The sequence below is a fragment of the Triticum dicoccoides genome, chromosome 7A (assembly GCF_002162155.2).
Source record: "Triticum dicoccoides isolate Atlit2015 ecotype Zavitan chromosome 7A, WEW_v2.0, whole genome shotgun sequence".
Lineage (NCBI taxonomy): Eukaryota > Viridiplantae > Streptophyta > Magnoliopsida > Poales > Poaceae > Triticum > Triticum dicoccoides.
This window is the reverse complement of record NC_041392.1, coordinates 316,744,576-316,752,018: the sequence shown is the minus strand read 5'-3', so window position 1 is coordinate 316,752,018 and position 7,443 is coordinate 316,744,576. Positions and strand designations below refer to the sequence as shown.

Sequence of the window (7,443 nt, the reverse complement as noted above, 5' to 3'; positions counted from 1 at the left end):
GGGTTGGATGAACAGTTCCCGGTGGGGGGTTGGATGTACAAGACCCCGTGGTAGTAGAGGCCGCTGCCGCTGGATGAACAGTACCCCGATCGATCAAGCCGGTGGATGAACAGGACCCTGTGGAGGGCTGGATGAACATGACCCCGTGGAGGGCTGGTTGAACAGCAGCCTGTGGAGGGGTGGTTAAACAGGACCCCGTGGAGAGAGCTAGTTGAATAGTAGCCGGTGGAGGAGCGCGCGGTGGAGGCTGTATGAACAGTAGCCCATGGATGAACGGTCGCAGGTGGAGGCTGGAGGAGGTCGACGGTGGATGAACATTAACCCGTGCAGGCTGGAGGAGGTCGATAGTGGAGATGAACAGTGTCCCGTGGAGTCCCATTTTGTGGTACGCCACACCCCTCCCGATGAACAGGACCCCCGTTTCGGCCGTAGCGCTCCAACACAAGTCCGTTTCCTCCATTTTGCGGTACGCCAAACTCCTGCCGATGAACAGGACCCCGTTTCCACCGTTTTGCGGTGCCAAACCCTTGCCGATGAACATGATCCCGTTTCGACCGTGGCCGGTCAAACACAAGGTTGTTTCCTCCATTCTGCGGTATGCCGGGCCTCGTTTCCATCGGCTGTTCCGTCCAAGCCGGTTGGCTGCCGATGAACAACACGAATTTCGTTGCCTCCTGATGAACACGACGCATTCCTTTGCCTCCCCATGAACACGGCGACGACACCGTTTCTTCGTTCTGACCCAGGCATGTACACGAGCCGTGGCCATACGTATGCGTGAGTAGGCGTTCGAGACCCCGCCCGTATGTATGTACATGGCCGTACTTACTTTTTTGCACCCTAGTTGTATGTACGTGTACATGCTACATGTGCACCTCTACTATGACACGTGCGTGCCTCTACTATGACATGTGCGCGCCTCTACATCGACCAGTATGTACGTACACGTTCGCGACCAGAATGACAACGCTACACATGCTTCGACCAGGTGGGTCCTAACTGTCAGGCACTTCCTTCCGTGCGAAGATGTAGCTGGTGGGTCCCAGCAGTCAGGGGAAACATTTTTTTTCATGAAATACGGTGGCCCGTCCGGTGGGTCCCTTCTGTTAGGTGGAGGAATAATTATTTTCCGCGTAATAAGGAGGCACTTCCTTGCTGCTGCCATGGACGCAGCTGTCAGCCTCTCCACGTACAGTACTCTTCCAATGGAACTCGTTCCTTGACTATGTTGACCACGCTGCACCGAGAGCACCAGGGCGGTGGATGACGGCAAGTCCTAGGAAGGGGACAACGCGGAGCCGGGAAAGACGCGGCAGTGGATGGCCACGCGGAGGGGAGTATGTGGGTTGACTGCTTCAGCTGCGGTGCGAGGTTATGGTCGCCGGAGAATAACAGGAGGTGTGGGTGAGTATAGAGGGATAGCATGGCTAGCGGTGGCAGCACAACCGGACACGTGAGGTAGGAGTAGGCGGCATGGCCGATGATTGTTTGGGCGGCTAGAGCAAGAAGACCAGAGGTTGAAGAAGCACTACGGCCGTTGGATGGACATCGTACGGTCACTGGAGCTAGAATCGTTCATATTGACTAAGTTAACAAAGCCCTCCGTACACGTCATCTTAGTAGGCGCACAAGTCAGCCTCCCGCTATGGTGGGTCCCAGCTAGCAGGGGGAGTATTCATTTTTTTGTGCGTAATAAGGAGGCATTTCCTTGCGTACGAAGATCTAGCTGGTGGATCCGAGCTGTCAGTGGATGGAACGTTTTTTTCATGAAATACAGAGGCCCTTCCGGTGGGTCCCGGCTGTCAGGTGGAGGAATCATTATTTTGCGCATAATAAGGAGGCACTGCCTTGTGTGGGCCCCTACTGTCAGCCTCTTCCGATGGATATTGTATGTTGACCATGTTGACCTCGCCGCGCCGAGAGCACAAACACGGTGGGCGAGGGCAAGGCCCAGGAAGGGAATGACCCGGAGCCGGCGAAGTCGCCGCAGCAGATGCCCACGCTGAGGGGAGTATGAGCGCTGACTGGTCGGCTACGGGGTGAGGCTGACGTCGTCGGAAAATAACAGGATGTGCGGGTGGGTAGAGGGATGGCCTGGCAGCAGCACATCCAGCCATGGGAGGAGGGAGCAGGCAGTCCCACTGGCGCTGGTTTTGGCGGCTGGAGCAGGAAGATCAGAGAATGAAGAAGCACGGCGGCCATTGGATGGACATCCAACAGTCACTGCTCTGTGTTGACTAAGTTGAAAAAGCCTTGCGTATGCGTCAAAAAAATTTAGGACAGCGTCATCGTCAACCTAGTAAGCCCAGAAGTCAGCCTCCAAATCTGTGGAAAACAGCATACAACCCATTTGCCATTATTTTCAATAATTTATAGCCCATTCGCTAATTCTTAAGGATATTTGAAGTCCATATTATTTTTATTAGCATTACAGAACATATATTCTAGGCACTGCTAAAAAATTCAACGAAATTTTGCATATTTCGGTGGGATCCAAACTCTTTTAATCATGAAATTTCGAGTCACGTTACAAATAGTTTTTAAAAAATTATATCAAAATAAAATTCAAAAATCAATTCTTCACAAAAAAATCAATGAAATTTAAAATCTTAACTAGCAAGATGCCCGTGCGTTACACGGAACATGAAGACGCATTTGTATGAGTAGTTTATCTTGTGGGAGAAAAGATAACATTTCAATGTAATTGCCAGTTGGCTTTGGTTTTTATAAGAGTGGAGAGTAGAGAAATCCAAAAAAAATGATATTTTAATGTAATTGTCGTTTGGCTTTGGTTTAAAAATTTACAACCCATTTCTTACAACTTATAGCCCATTTTCTGGGGAAGCCATTTCTTACTACTTACATCCCTCCTCGTCTTGAAAGATTTACAGCGCAGGAGGGCTGAGAAAAGCAAGTAGGCCTCGGTTTTGGTATTCTCCAAAAAAAAGAACTAGGCTAGCCATTTTGAGAAAGAAAAAGATATCAACTGGGCTCGTCATGTGCTTAAATAAAAGCGTAAGCGTGGGCTAGACGGGCCACAGCCCCCGCGCAGCGCGCAGTTGAGCTCCGTCTCTGAAACTAAAAAAACAACTGGGCAAGCTACTGGGTCCCTGGTGTTATCCGCTCGTTGTGTAATTTTCTCGTTTATTGACTACATTGACAATGGCGTGGGACCTAGTTGTCAAACAATTAGCAGGAAGTATTTTTTGGCTTCTAATAACGAGGCACCTGCTTGCGTAATGCAATGACCCTGGTGGGTCCCTACTGTCAGCCTCTCCACGTACAGTCATCTCCTAATTTCTCTTGGTTGTTGACCATGTTGACAATGCTAGACGGCGGCGGGCACAGCGAGCGAACCAAGGCAGAGAATGACGGCGAGGCCAAGGACGGGAACGAACAACAGCCGTGGAAGATACGACAGTGTAGTGGCATGTGGAGGGGAGTACGAGGGCAACAACATGCAACTCAAGCTTACAAACGGTATAAAAAGCCCAAGGATTAATTGTTCATCAAAGTTTTAGACAAAACCCAGATTGAACATGGCAGTAACATCTAATCCAACCACTCTTTTTCGCAGTCACAAACAAATGGATCAGTCTGATCCATAAAATCAACATCTTATGCAAAAAAAATTATTTCATGATGACTACAACTTGTTATAAATAGAAGCCGAGCACGTTTAGAAGCCCATTTGTCCACCTGAAACTTCTTTTTTGCTATTCAATGTGTCCTTCTGTGAGAAATATCTTGCGGTAAAACTTTAGCCTCAAGGACAATAGCAACCTCGCATTCAACAGGAAGAATGTGACAAAGCTTCTGTTTGTCTGGTTGGATGCATATCCTTCCATCGTTATTGTCCTCAAACGAATGTCATAAGAACTGAGAAAATCCTGGTGCTTATTACGCCACTGATTGGTTATACGTTTTTCTCCATGTGGTCGCAGTACCTAAGTAGACATGCATATTGAAAACAGTTAAGGTCTGAAAAAAGAGTATGTTGAAAGAGCGACAGGTGAACGGTTAATTCTAGTATAATATATACGGGCTTTCAATGTGCATGAAATCATCACCTATATATATATATATATCTCCCTAATAATAAAGCACGGATTGAGTCTTCGGGTTCACCATCACAATGCACTTTCTTTCCATGATTTTACGCTTTTTATTTTTTTTCACCTATATCTGAGGTGGTACTATTTTACCTGCGTATACTATAAGAAATTCAGCCCACAATCCTCTGTTTCATCTTATCCAGACTTACCATTTCCAGCGACGGCGGAGCACGAGGGGCGGCGCCCTCATCGCCACCCACCGCCTCCCCTTCCTTCTGAGACCCACCTCGCCGCTGGCCCTCCCCCTCCTCTTCTCCCACCTCGCAGCTCTGGAGGCTGCCGGATCCGCGGCATCCCCTACCCACCCATCCCTCTCATGTCCCATCTCTCACTCTTCACGCGGCTCCTCGTGGCGCCACCTATGGCGGATGATTCAGGCGACGTCCGGCGAATCCTGCCATCGCGAAGCACAGCCCGAGCTCCCCTCACACCGCGGCACCCTCCCATCCAGCTATATCCAGCACTCAAGGCCACCAAAGCCCACCCACGACCCTCCCCCCATGGCTAGGGTTTCGGGCATCTTTTCCTCACCCATGGCCATGTCGTCCTCCTCTCGTTCGGTGAGTGGATCCCCTCCCTTGGCTTCGTCCTCTCTATCTCCCCTTTTCTCTAACCTCTGCTCTTCTCTTGTCCTGTAGATGTGCAGGGAGGAACGACCAGTGGACACCTTGCTGCTGCTCGGGGACGAAGCGGCCATGGAGATTCCTCCTCCTCTGCTCCCAAGTCCTTAATCCGCTGCAATTAAGATTGGCACTTCCTACATCCCTCCTTCAGTTGCTTAGTCACTACACACACGCAGCTAGGTTTTCTTTAGTTCATTGATATGGTTCATCTTCATCGTGATGGATGTGCCCTCACAACCAAAAGGATCAACATACCTCCATGGAGAATATTTAATAACCTAGGTAAGGATAAAACTATAAAACTAAATAGGACACACCTACAGTACGACACCAATACAGCGGCTGAAGTCTGAACTAATTAAGTGGTGGCTGATGATTTCAGTGAAAGAACTCTTTGTTTTAATTTTTTATTTTCCTGGTGTATCTGCAGATTGCACCGTTTTTTCTGTATGAGAGGCACTATTAGAGCCACCATAATAATTCTAGAAGAGAGTTTTAAAGAACCATCTGATGTGTTAGCCAATCAAATGTAGGGTGTTACATTGTAGATTGGTTCAACAGAGAGTTGGTTCAGTACTATAGGCTTGTGCGTGACAACAGAAATATATTAATCCAAGTGGACATTGTTTTCCTCCAGAAACGAGGTAGATCCATCTGGGATGTGACAACGAAGTGCTGAGCAAAGAAGTGGCTTGGTGGGGATGGCATGCTTAATTTGCTCTACTTTAAATTATCATGCGCCTTCGTTCCTTTTACTTATTAGTTCTCTCCCTGAAGCTAGAAAGACACTGTGACATGCAAATTTGATCCTATCAACCTCAAGAATTATCCTTTCCTTCTAAATGTCCCAGCAAAAGATAAGATTTGGCTTCACTGATGTAAATAATTCTAAGAGGTTTGCATCCTTCCTTTTTACTTATGTACATTATTGATGATGGTGCTACCTATGCACATATTCAGGTTGCAGCCATATTCATTGTAAGCAGAAGTTTTTTTTTGAAGAGCTATCTTTCGAGCACATGCTCAGGTTCGTTTGATATCTAAGTAAGGATAAAACTGATGGTTAGTACCTGATATGTCTTCTCTAAAAAAGTTCAAGTATTTGATACTTAACTTACACGTTGAAATTTAACAAGCATGGGAGAATCTGACTGTCACATTTGTAGATTCTCAGTTTTTAGCTTAAGATCAAGATTCCATAAGGCTAATTGACCAGTTAAATTGTATTCAATTTTGGTGTGGAAACTCATTGACAAAAATGTGTATTTTAGACTTTTAGTTCCAAGTGTCAATACTAGAAAGAGAACACTGAGCTTAATCTTCAATCAAAATGAGTAACTGGAGCATCAGGCTCTTTAAACTGAAACCTACATAGGTAATCATATATGTTCTACTGCATCATTTGTTTAGATGTCATATAGGTAATCATATATGCGTCAGTTAACAACCCCCGTTCTTTGTGCTACACCCAGCTATAAATCCTTGCCATCTGATTTCATAAAATTCTATTCCACCATATAATGAAGCACATATTTTCAAAAAGCTATAGGTCTGTTCCAAAGCGTGATGAGCAGACCACCTGTAGGTTTGTCTGTTTCATGCTGGATGACCGAAACCAACTAGAGTTAAATGTTTTGGTTCAGTTTCAGATGACTAAAAAACTGGTTTGGTTCAGTTTGCTAACCAGCAGGAGAATAGAAGAGAAGTGGTACTGTCACTCACATTGCTGGCAAGGTCGTCAGTGAGGCGGTGCCGCGTGGGAGAGGAAGTCATAGGGGGTCGCTAGATCTCACAGGGAAGATCAGGGGAGAGAGGAGCTACCGCGCATCCGTGCCAAATCTGACAGACGGCCATGCTTTTGTGCTAGGTCTGGGTGCCACGGTTGAGGTTCTGTGGAGGAGCATGTGACACACAAAGCACGAGTAGATGGAGTGGAGGTGTAGGGAGCACTGGGAGGTAGCTTCGTCCTTACCACGGGCGCTGGTTGGAGAAAAGAAAGGGTGGCGCTGGGTGGTGAAATAACGCGAGGACGAAAGAGGAGCTCCCGGTGGGATTGGGGATTTGGTACTGTTGTTGCTGTAGATATTGTACTTTGGCATCCACTAGAAGTTGCTATACCTGCACTCGCATTGAATTTTTTTTCAAAGACAACATGCCTACTTTTGAATTCCACCAACAACATCGTCGGCGATGTAATATTTTAAATGTTAATGTCCAGCAACTAGGTGTGCAAGCGGATGGCGTCCGCATGTCCACGACCATGCATGAAGTAAAAATTTCACTAACACGTTAAACCAGCATGCCCACACCTGTCCATGAAGCAAATATTTACGCTAATCTTTAGTTACTATAATGACGGTGTTAGTTTTTTTCGTGGAAGGTCGTGGACATGCAAACGCCGACATGGTCCACGTGCATCCCTACTAGCAACCTTATTACGAATACAATAGTAATTATACTGTATTCTTAATATATATGTGAGGGAAATATTGGTGTGAAATGTTGACTTGCTCTCAATCTGTATCTCTTCATTTTTCCTCCACTAACAAATTTCACCACACGGCATGAGTTGTTCAGTGTCAACCACCAAGTTATCCCTCCACTCTGAATGCCATATGTGTCCTTGGTGAGATTAAGAAAGAGGGAAGGATGAAGAGTAGAGAGAGCGTGACATCGATGCACCCTGTTCAATTCAGACCCAAAGG

At 46.8% G+C, this 7,443-nt stretch overlaps 1 long non-coding RNA gene across 1 annotated transcript; it reads left to right on the top strand.

The window, feature by feature from the left end:
• The first annotated feature begins 4,267 nt into the window (after positions 1 to 4,267).
• Positions 4,268 to 6,983, top strand: LOC119331387. The gene is made up of 3 exons (XR_005160491.1): positions 4,268 to 4,675; positions 4,754 to 5,765; positions 6,414 to 6,983. It is a non-coding gene; the product is annotated as an uncharacterized LOC119331387 (long non-coding RNA).
• The last annotated feature ends 460 nt before the right edge of the window (positions 6,984 to 7,443 follow it).